Source organism: Chiloscyllium plagiosum, unplaced genomic scaffold, assembly GCF_037043375.1.
Source record: "Chiloscyllium plagiosum isolate Xiang-an unplaced genomic scaffold, Cpla_swu_hap1 HiC_scaffold_5, whole genome shotgun sequence".
Lineage (NCBI taxonomy): Eukaryota > Metazoa > Chordata > Chondrichthyes > Orectolobiformes > Hemiscylliidae > Chiloscyllium > Chiloscyllium plagiosum.
Window position 1 is genome coordinate 33,034,722 of NW_028270143.1, and position 11,774 is coordinate 33,046,495.

An 11,774-nucleotide genomic window follows, 5' to 3' on the forward strand; every position below is an offset into this window, starting at 1 on the left:
TGCAGAGCTGGGCTGAGAGATGGCAAGTGGAGTTTAATGTGGACAAGTGTGAGGTGATACACTTTGGATGGAGTAATTGGAATGCAAAGTACGAGGCTAATGGTAAGATTCTTGGGAGCGCAGATGAGCAGGGAGATCTCGCTGTCCATGTACACAGATCCCTGAAAGTTGCCACCCAGATTGACAGGGTTGTTAAGAAGGCATACAGTGTTTTGGCCTTTATGAAAGAGGGATTGAGTTCTGGAACCAGGAGGTTATGCTGCAGCTGTACAAAGCTCTGGTACGGCCACACTTGGAGTATTGTGTACAATTGCCTGCAACGGTAGTAGATTTGCCAAGTTTAAGTGCATTTAAGTCGTCATTGGACAGGCCTATGGACGTACATGGAATAGTGTAGATGGGATGGGCTTCATATTAGTATGACAGAGCGGTGCAACATCGAGGGCCGAAGGGCCTGTACTGTGCTGTAATGTTCTCTGTTCTATGTTCTAAAAGCACAACAGGTCAGGCAGCATCTGAGGAACAGGAAAGTCGACGTTTCAGGCAAAAGCCCTTCATCAGGAATAGAGCCATGTGGAATCTTGTCATATATTATTAATTGTTCCAATACCCTGACAAATTGCTCAAATTCCATCTACCTCAAGTAATCACCTAACTTTATTTCATAAACAATACGCATGTCTCACATTCACATACTTCACCGCACCTCACAGTGATACTGGTGTGAACCTGACACATATATCTCACAGCTCGCACTATTGCAATTCATCCATCCTGACAGTCACGTTCACCAAAATAATGTTATTGAGTGTCTGGCTTTTACCTCATTCTTTTAAGAAAAGGTGCTGTAAAACCTGGGGCAGCAGTGTTTTTAAGTCATCACCACATCAACTGGCATGCATGTGACACCAAACCATTAAGTAAAACGATCATTAAATGATTGAGTTAAAACACCACAGTCATTCTGAAATTTTCTGTTCTTTCTCACACAACATCAGAAGCCCCTCCTTACCATCACAATCACAATTTCAAAGGGCCCCAATATTCATAATGGGGTCAAATACTCCAGCTGGACTGTTTCCCACTCGCTTGTCACCTTGCGGAGTTCATTTCATCTGCTAGGACCAGACTCCAGTATGTCTTCTCATGAAGGAATCTCTATCACTATGTGATCAAGTTGTCAATCCCAGTGTTCAGACAACTATCATTGCTCTGGTGGGCTAAATTTGTTTCCACATTGATAGCGATGAGACCTATCAGCTGGCAGTAAATATTTGTAGTTTCCTGTGTTTTTTTGTGTGCTTAGTGTAACATACATGTAAATCCTTATAATTAGGATTTTGCTGGAAACAGCATGTAAAAATTTTGCTCAACTGCAATTTGTTTCCTAATCATAGAATATGCTCCTATCACACAGCCATGCCACTGGTGAGTGCAGTAGTAAATAATGCTGTGTAACTCAATTGTTTTGAACTTCATTTGCCACTGTGAGGCCTCATACCTGGATCACACACGTGCAGATAGACAAGGTACTTGTTACTTGGGACTGATGTTTTTTTTCCCCAGTTGTCTCCTATCTGATCTGAAGAGTTAATTATTTGCTCAGATACAGTTTTAATAGTAGCAACAGTCTTCTAATACCTCACCGACCAGTTCATTGGTAAATCTGTGAACATTAACTATGAATGCAATGTAGTTATTTGATTGCAGTTACTTCACTGCTACCTGCATTCTCATCCTTTTTGAATACTCACATAGAATTTGAACAGGGTTCCTGTTAAAAAGAGCAGCAGTCAAATTAAATGAGAGGCTTCTCCATAACCCAGTGGTATGAAACTAGTTTCAACACCTTAAACTCTGTACCAACAAAGATTAATTCATTCAACAAAGCTTGTGTTTGAATGCAGGGTCTTCACTACCACAAGAGGTTGTAAAATGCCGCATATTTCTCAATTTTTCATTTGATAATATATTCTTTCTTAATTGTTGTAGTTTCATTTAATTGTTAAAAGATGTTGAAACAAGACATTTCAGGATCTAACAAATCAGCATTAGAAGGATTCTCCTTCTCAAATTCTCCTCTTACCTCAGTTGGGCTGCCCCTCAGGTTAAACCACCACCAGTCATCTCTCTCTAATGAGAGGGCAGCATACTGTCTGTGCTTCACTAAAACAATGCTGGAATGAAGTCCACCAGAGCACAAGATTAGAAGATTAATGACATTATGGGTGGACTCTTATCGAGGTCGGAGTGACGTGGGTCATGGTGAGATCTGTTAGGACTGGGTGACAAGTGCAGCAAATCCCTCCTGGCAATGAGGTCATCTCATTTCATTTTTTTACGCTTTTCACAAGCAATCTGGTGAGATTATCAATAATCCCCAATTGACGGGGCTTAACTCTTGTTAGCTGCCCTGTTAATGACACAACTTCCCTCATTAATATTCAGACTCCCACCTTACCAAACAAGCTCGATGTCAGGAAACATCGACGAGGAAGCCAGAGCTGGTACCTGGCAGATTCAGATCACTGCTTGCTCTGCAGCACCTTCATGTTGGTCACGTGGCAACAATATCCCAGGGCACGATCGTCAGGCATGAGCTGAACACACTCCCCCTCCATGGACTTGCTTCTGTTGTCTGAGAACCCCTCACAACTACTGCTTCGTTGCACTGGCAGAGTGCACAGACACCACAACCTTGTTTTGCAGGACACACCAGCAATTAGCTTTAAAAGGCCACAGCAGGGAGGGCAGGAAGAGGCACCCAGCGTGCAATCTGCATCTCTGGGCTGTTCACTTGTTCTCTTAGTGCTCACTCACTTAGCGCCTACCTGCATGCCCACCTTCCTTATCTTGCTTGCCTTGCCTTGCTTTCCCATGCTGTGCCAAACAGTGCAGTCACAGAAACAGGCAATTTGCTTTGCTGGTCAGCAGTCCTCAGTCAAAGGAGTATATATCTTGCTACATGGCGGTACACTATGTCAAGCCCTCAACTACTCCCTGTGCCAGCAGCATAAATGGCAAACACACTGCATGTGCAGCAAAAAGGCTGCCATGTCTCAAATCTCTGAGGGGAGTAGTCCCCATCGAAGCCCACAGAGGTTTTCTGACTTCAGTGAAATAAGGACATGATACTTCTCCATTGCTTGTTATTACAGTACAGCATGCTGGAAATCATAGAAATTATTAGTTAATTAATTAATAATGAAGGCGTAGAGACTTACCAAAATAACAGCAATAAAGCAAATACTGGCACTAAAGAGTGACAAAGTAGCAGGACCAGATGATTCCCATTCCAAGGTTTTAAAAGAAATTGCTGAAAATGTTGCATGTACCCGAACCTAGAATCTTCTGTTGTTCCTGGAACATTGGTTTGGAGAGTTGTACATGACCACCTATTAATTGGAAAGAGAGACAGGGAAATCATAGAATCATAGAACAGTTGGCCTACCCTCTTTTCTCAAGAAATAATCAAAGTCTATTGTTAATCTTCAGCTGATTAACAAGAACCACATTTTAAAAAAATATGAGCCATGCCTTACAAATCTATTCCAATTCCCCGAAGGCCCTAAACTAATGGACATAGTAAAATGTATTTTAATTATATGATGTTCTCGAAAGAATATGATTTCATTCCTCATGAAAGACTTGTCTAAATTTAAAGCAAATTGCTGCCCTGGTTAGGAAATTAGTTGAGACAAAGATGGAAGTGGGGATAATGAGCAGGTCGTTCAATTAGCAGGACGCTACTGGTATTGTCCCACAAGAATTGGTATTAGGGCCTCAAATATTTTCTATATTCATTAATAATTTAGATGATGGGATTAAAAAGCCACATAACCAAAATTACTGATGACACAAAGATAGGTGGCATTTTAACTCATGTAGATGAAATGCAACATTACAAAGCAATATTGATTAAGTGAATGGGCAAAATAGACTTTAAAGTAGACAAATCTGAGCTCATTCACTTTAGATCTAAAAATATATTAAATAGGGTACTTTATAAAAGATGAGAAGCTTGAATAAGTTGTGTTCCAAACAGAATTGGGATCCAACAAACATGAACAGGTAATATGAAATAATTTCTACAATACCATAGTGATAGAAGCAGGAGTAGGCCATTTGACCCATTTTTGCCCAAAACGTCGATTTCGAAAGTCCGGACTTGTCCTACCTGCCTATCTCCTTTTCCACCTATCCACTCCACCCTCTCCTCCCTGACCTATCACCTTCATCCCCTCCCGCACTCACCCATTGTACTCTATGCTACTTTCTCCCTACCCCACCCTCCTCGAGCTTATCTCTCCACGCTCCAGGCTCACTGCCTTTATTCCTGATGAACGGCTTTTGCCCGAAACGTCGATTTCGAAGCTCCTTGGATGCTGCCTGAACTGCTGTGCTCTTCCAACACCGCTAATCCAGAATCTGGTTTCCAGCATCTGCAGTCATTGTTTTTACCTCGTTGATTTTAACCCTACTGCGAATCCTCTTGCAAGGATGCCTGCCTTGAAGAAGTTTTCCTCCTCTCTCTACAAGAATCTCAGGGAGTCCCTCTCCCACCGCATTCCCATGTCATTTCCTCTGCCCTGAAGCTCTTCAACCATGTCGTGAAACAAACTCGCTACCACAGCCACATTTGCTTCCTCAGTGCCTGTCTCCGTAACCAACTCACCCCACACGGACTCCGGACCACCTTTAAACCAGCAGAGTTCGGACACGAACAGGACAAACATTACAGACTACAGATTCAAAAACACCAGCAACAGTTCTCCTTCAAGATCCTCCGCTCCACACTTGCAGCAATGCGCCGGCACCTAACCTCTCTACAGTCAGCGCTGCCTCAGCTGAGGGCCACACTCTCTCAGAATTGCAAAGGACCCACTCTGTACTACATCCTCAGGAGAATTCATACTCTCAACAAACAGTATTTCAATTCCATCTCAAACATCAAAAACTGTAAGTACAACAAACTTTTATCTACCCACCTCCATAACCAGCGCTCCTCAAACATTTCAGAAGATTCCCCTGGCCTCGGAACCTATTCCGCCATTAGCCATGCGGCTAATACAGCTGCCACCCCCACGCTGATTGATGATGTAACTTCCGCCCCCATCATGTCCACTCCCACAACCACTTCCACCCCTCACAATTCCTCATGCATCACACGTGACATCACTTTCGCCCCTCACATCATCGCTGATGCCACATGCTCTGTGACTTCGCCACCCCTACTGCCGTTGTCACCACCACTTCCGCCCCCACCAGCGGCACTCACCTGCATTCTGCTGACATGCCCCCCATAGACCTCACTGTCACTATCCCCACCCCCCAGAATTCCGAGGGGAACACTACCCCTGCTCATGACTCCACCCCCATTCCCCCCACCATCACACCCACTCCAGTTACAGGTTCCGCCCCACTCCCAGCTCGACACCCACACCAGATCCGAGCTCCCAGCCCTGCCAAGTTTTCACCATCCCTCCAGACCTTCCCCTGAGGACGAACGATCAGTCCTCAGCAAAGGACTTACCTTCATTCCCCTCCGTCCACGCATCAATGAATTTAATACACGCCGTGATGTCGAACAATTCTTCCGCCGCCTCCACCTCCGAGCTTACTTTCACAATCAGGACTCCCGCCCACCTTCCGAGGACCCCTTTGCCCACCTCCAACACACTGCATCCACCTGGACACCCCGTGCTGGCCTATTACCTGCCCTCGACCTCTTCATTTCCAACTGCCGTCGGGCCATTAACCGCCTCAACCTGTCTACCTCCCTCCCCCACTCCAACCTCTCACCCACACAACGCGCAGCCCTCCAATCCCTCTGCTCCAATCCCAACCGCACCATCAAGCCAGCGGATAAAGGGGGCGCAGTGGTAGTCTGGCGCACTGACCTCTACACCGCTGAAGCCAAACGTCAACTCGAGGACACCTCTTCCTACTGCCCCCTCGACCATGACCCCACCCCCCCATCACCAAACCATCATCTCCCAGACCATACAGAACCTCATCACCTCAGGAGATCTCCCACCCACAGCTTCCAACCTCATAGTCCGGGAACCCCGCACTGCCTGGTTCTACCTCCTTCCCAAGATCCACAAGCCTGACCACCCTGGTCGACCCATTGTCTCAGCATGCTCCTACCCCACTGAACTCATCTCTACCTACCTCGACACTGTCCTATCCCCCCTAGTCCAGGAACTCCCCACATACGTTCGAGACACCACCCACGCACTCCACCTCCTCCAAGACTTCCGTTTCCCCGGCTCCCAACACCTCATCTTCACCATGGATATCCAATCCCTCTACACCTCCATCCGCCATGACCAGGGCCTCCAAGCCCCCCGTTTTTTCCTCTCCAGACGTCCCCAACAGTACCCTTCCATCGACACTCTCATTCGTTTGGCCGAACTGGTCCTCACCCTTAACAATTTCTCCTTTGAATCCTCCCACTTCCTCCAGACCAAAGGAGTAGCCATGGGCACATGTATGGACCCCAGCTATGCCTGTCTCTTTGTTGGTTACGTAGAGCAGTTGATCTTCAATTACACCGGCACCACTCCCCACCTCTTCCTCCGCTACATTGATGACTGCATTGGCGCCACCTTGTGCTCCCGCGAGGAGGTTGAGCAATTCATCAACTTTACCATCACATTCCACCCTGACCTTAAATTTACCTGGACCATCTCTGACACCTTCCTCCCCTTCCTGGACCTCTCCATCTCCATTAATGACGACTGACTTGACACTGACATTTTTTACAAACCCACCGACTCCCACAGCTACCTGATTACATCTCTTCCCACCCTACCTCTTGCAAAAATGCCATCCCGTATTCCCAATTCCTCCGCCTCCCAGGAGGACCAGTTCACACCAGAACACACCAGATGGCCTCCTTCTTTAGAGACCGCAATTTCCCTTCCCACGTGGTTAAAGATGCCCTACAACGCATCTCATCTACATTCCGCACCTCCGCCCTCAGACCCCACCCCTCCAACCGTAACAAGGACAGAATGCCCCTGGTGCTCACCTTCCACCCTACCAACCTTCGCATAAACCAAATCATCTGCCGACATTTCCGCCACCTCCAAACAGACCTCACCACCAGGGATATATTTCCATCCCCACCCCTTTCCACCTTCAGCAAAGACCGTTCCCTCCGTGACTACCTGGTCAGGTCCACGCCCCCCTACAACCCACCCTCCCATCCTGGCACTTTCCCCTGCCACCACAGGAATTGTAAAACCTGCGCCCACACCTCTTCCCTCACCTCCATCCAAGGCCCTAAAGGAGCCTTCCACATCCATCAAAGTTTTACTTGCACATCCACTAATATCATTTATTGTATCCGTTACTCCCGCTGCGGTCTCCTCTTCATTGGGGAGACTGGGCGCCTCCTAGCAGAGCGCTTTAGGGAACATCTCCGAGATACCCGCACCAATCAACCACACCGCCCCGTGGCCCAACATTTCAACTCTCCCTCCCACTCTGCCGAGGACATGGAGGTCCTGGGCCTCCTTCACTGCCGTAACCTCACCACCAGACGCCTGGAGGAAGAACGCCTCATCTTCCGCCTGGGAAAACTTCAACCCCAGGGCATCAATGTGGACTTCAACAGTTTCCTCATTTACCCTTCCCCCACCTCACCCTAGTTCGAAACTTGCAGCTCAGCACTGTCTCCATGACTTGTCCGGACTTGTCCTACCTGCCTATCTCCTTTACCACCTATCCACTCCACCCTCTCCTCCCTGACCTAGCACCTTCATCCCCTCCCCCACTCACCCATTGTACTGTATGCTACTTTCTCCCCACCCCCACCCCCCTCTAGCTTAACTCTCCACGCTCACTGCCTTTATTCCTGATGAAGGGCTTTTGCCCGAAACGTCGATTTCGAAGCTCCTTGAATGCTGCCTGAACTGCAGTGCTCTTCCAGCACCACTAATCCAGAATCCATTTGACCCATCAAGCCTGCTTTTCCATTCATAAGATCATGGATGGTCTATCCATCGCCTCAGCTTCTCCTACCTGCATTATCCCCATAACCCTTAATTCCCCTACCATGCAAAATCTCATCCAACTGTCTCTTAAATATATTTAATGAACCTGCCTCTACTGCTCCCTTGGGCAGAGAATTCCATAGATACACTACTCTCTGGGAAAAACCGTTCCTCCTCATTTCTGTCCTAAATCTACTCCCCCTAATCTTGAGGCTACGTCCCCTAGTCCTTATCTCACCCACCAGCAGAAATAACCTGCCTGCATCTATCCTATCTATCTCTTTTATAATTTTACATGTTTCTAGAAGATCTCCTCTCATTCTTCTCAGGGTAATGGAAGGCTGAATTTATATCTGCAGGACTAGATTCCATGAGAGTAGGAGTAATGCTTTAGCTAATGCAAAGCCCTGTTTCAACCACACCTGGGCTACTGTTAGCAGTACTAGGCACCACACATTTAGACAGGAGAAACAGTAAGTTTCCATTTAAAGTTGACTCAGTTAACATTGTTTTACCTTAACTTTGTCAATAATATAATGACAATGTAGTAATTCAATGTAGAAAGATTGAATTTAAAGTTGTTTTTTGTATTGCCTACCAGCTGTCAAAGCCTTTTGTTCATGCCTCAGCTACTTTAGTCAGAGCCCTGGCCTTCTACTTGTTTCAGCCCTGCCCTCGGTCCCTCTTCACCCTGATGTAATCTAGAAGAGGATATTACCTGATACAGCAATGCTTATATTATCCCTTGTAATGCAAAACACTAAGTGCGGATATTCTGGTTTTGATGAATCCAAAACGTGTATTGCTGCTGAATATCATGTTCAAACATTGCATTTTCAGATTCCATATGTCTGGGCTAATAATAGATTAGGGGGTTGCAACAGAGTAACATTGAGCAATGTGTTTCCAGTAGTGCATTATGCTTCAAGTGATTTTGGTGTACGATGGAGAATGAGATATTCATATCTTCAGGTCACTCGATATTATAATAATGGTACCATGAACATGGGGAGCTTTGTGATGTAGTAATGTACTTACCTCTGAACCAGTCAGCCTAAGTTCCAGTCCCACCTAAACAAGAGGTGTGTAGCTACATGTCTGAAAAGTTTAACTGGAAAATACCTACAATGAGCACATATACTGCCATAATGGTCGTGAGGTACACAACACACTCACCTCCTGACCCTACCTCCCAACTCCTATTTCTGCCTTCTGTTGTTCCTTTTCTGAGCTGGTTCCTGTTGCAAACTTGGTCTGAATTACTGGGATCCATAAAGAGCCAGACATTAGTCAGTGTGGGTAATTCTTCCTGCACTGACTGACATCCACTACTAGCCAGAGCTTGGTTAATTAAAATTTCAGATGACTTAATTTTAACATGTAATAATGGCGATTACATTTATATCATATTCATTCTGTATTTTAAAATTTATTTTAATTTAAAAGGTTATTTTCTTCCTGAATGAAGATATTTAGGAATGTAATCATTTCCACTAATGTCTTAAAAGTTGTTTTCTGCTGGGAAGTGTCTTGAAGTAACTAATTTCTTCAATATTTCAAAATTAAAACCATTTCAGCAAGGAATATATAGTAATGTACATATATGATACCATAGTTCAAACCTGTTTCAAGCAATAATTGTCAGCCAGAATCTAACTCTGGCTTTAACGTTAATTCCTATCGAAAAGCATGCTTCACATAAAGTCACTTCATTTCGAGCCGTCAAAATTTTCAGGATTGAAGCACAAATTTAATTGAGGACTAAATGTTTTTGGTATTGCAGGGAGCACGGTTCAGTTTTGCTAGAATAAGACCTAGACTCCAAAGGTTAAAACACAGGAAAGGGTTACACAAGGTGGAGTTGGATCCCCTGGAATTTTAAATGTTAAGGAGTCATTTGATTATTGTTTCAAGTTAATATTGGAACTGATGGAGTACATGGAGATAAACTATTTCTGTTGATTGGTGAGTCTTGGGGCATGACATAAAAACTGACTGGATATTTTATGAATTAATTTAGAAAACGTTCCTGCACACAAAGGGTGGTAGAGGTTTGGAACAACAACAGATACTAGGTCAATTGTTATTATTGAAACTGATACTATTTAGATTTTTGTTAACCAGAAAACTATTTTCTATGCACACCAGGAATTTTTCCTCAATGGTATTTAAATAATTTGATTTGTCTGATTTATATGCAGATTAAAGTTACCCACAACTGCAGATGTTTTCCTTCACCACATGCATCCCTGATTTCCTGTTTAATACCAATTGGAACCTCTCCATTACAGTTTGGTGGTCTATACACCTTTCCCACTGTTTTTTGCCCCTTGGTATTTCTAATTTCTATCCAGACAAATCCAACATTGTCTGAGCTAATATCATTCCTCAATATGTCCTTTTTGACTCCACAATCTCTCCTTTTCTTCAGTCCTTCATAAATTCTGAATAGTCCCAGGTGTTTGGTTCACAACCCTGGTCACCCTATAGCCATGTCACCAGAACCCCAGCTATATCTATTTACATGATTCATTTCATTCACTTTATCTCAAATGCACCCAGAATTCAGAAATTAAAACTTAAGCCTTGTCTTTTTAACGTTCCTTGTTTCTTTCCCACATTTTTTTTTACTGTGGCCTTGTTTAATCTGGCCTCTAATTCCTCTGCCTGCCACTTGTCTTATTCCCCTTTCTGTTGTATTCTTGTCCTTAATTCCCTGTCCTCGGACTCCTGGCATAGGTTCCCACCTCGCTGCCAGTTTAGTTTAAACCCTCCCCAACCATTCAAGCAAATACTTCCCCTAGGGCATCAGCCTTGATCCTGGCCAGGTACAACTCATCCAGTTTGTTCCCACCTCCCCGAAAACTATTTCCAATTGCTCAGCCATCTGAAACTCTTGCCCCCACACCAGCTCTTTAGCCACATTTTCATCTGATATATCCTGCTATTTCTATGGACTAGCATGTGACATGGTTAGTAATCCTACGAACCCCATCTATAAGTCGTACTTTTTATCTTGCTTCCTAACTCTCTATATCCTGCTTTTAGGACTTTATCCCTTTTTAAACTTATATTGTGAACACCAATGTGAATACCATGACCACTGGCTGCTCACCGTCTCCCCCAAGATGTCATTTACCTGCTTCAAGATATCGTTGACCCTAGCATCAGAGAGGTGACATACCATCCTGGAGTATCTATGCCTATCTATTCCCCTTAAAACGGAATCCTTATGATTACTGTATTTCTACACTTTTTGCTCTTCTCCTTTGGAGCAGAGCTAAACGTGTTGCTAGATCCCAGTGTCCTACTGTAAATTACTGTACTGCAGTGAGACTGGGTCTGAAACATCAGAGTGCTAGAGAAATCTAATCAGCAATGCCTCTGCTGTATCCTTCAGATTCACTGGGAAGATTTTTAAACAGATGCTAACCTCCTTCTTGAAGTTGGCTTTACAAGCATTCAGGTAAAACCCCTGCAACATCAATCACAATGGACTAGACACTGTTTCAGTCATTAAACACCTCAAGAGCAGGTAAGACATGAACCCTGATTCGGGGTAGAGACACTATCGCTGCACTATAAGATCCCTCCCAGAATCTCGTCAATTTACAAAAATTCAACCTGTGGAACCTATATTGAATAGAACTTTAATATTGGTTTTAAAATTGCTTTGGTTACAGCTGAATATCAAATAGGTCCTTTAGTTTCTCTTCTGTCTTCCTCCACACACTTTCTGAATTCATCTCAACTCCATGAAACCTATCTTTG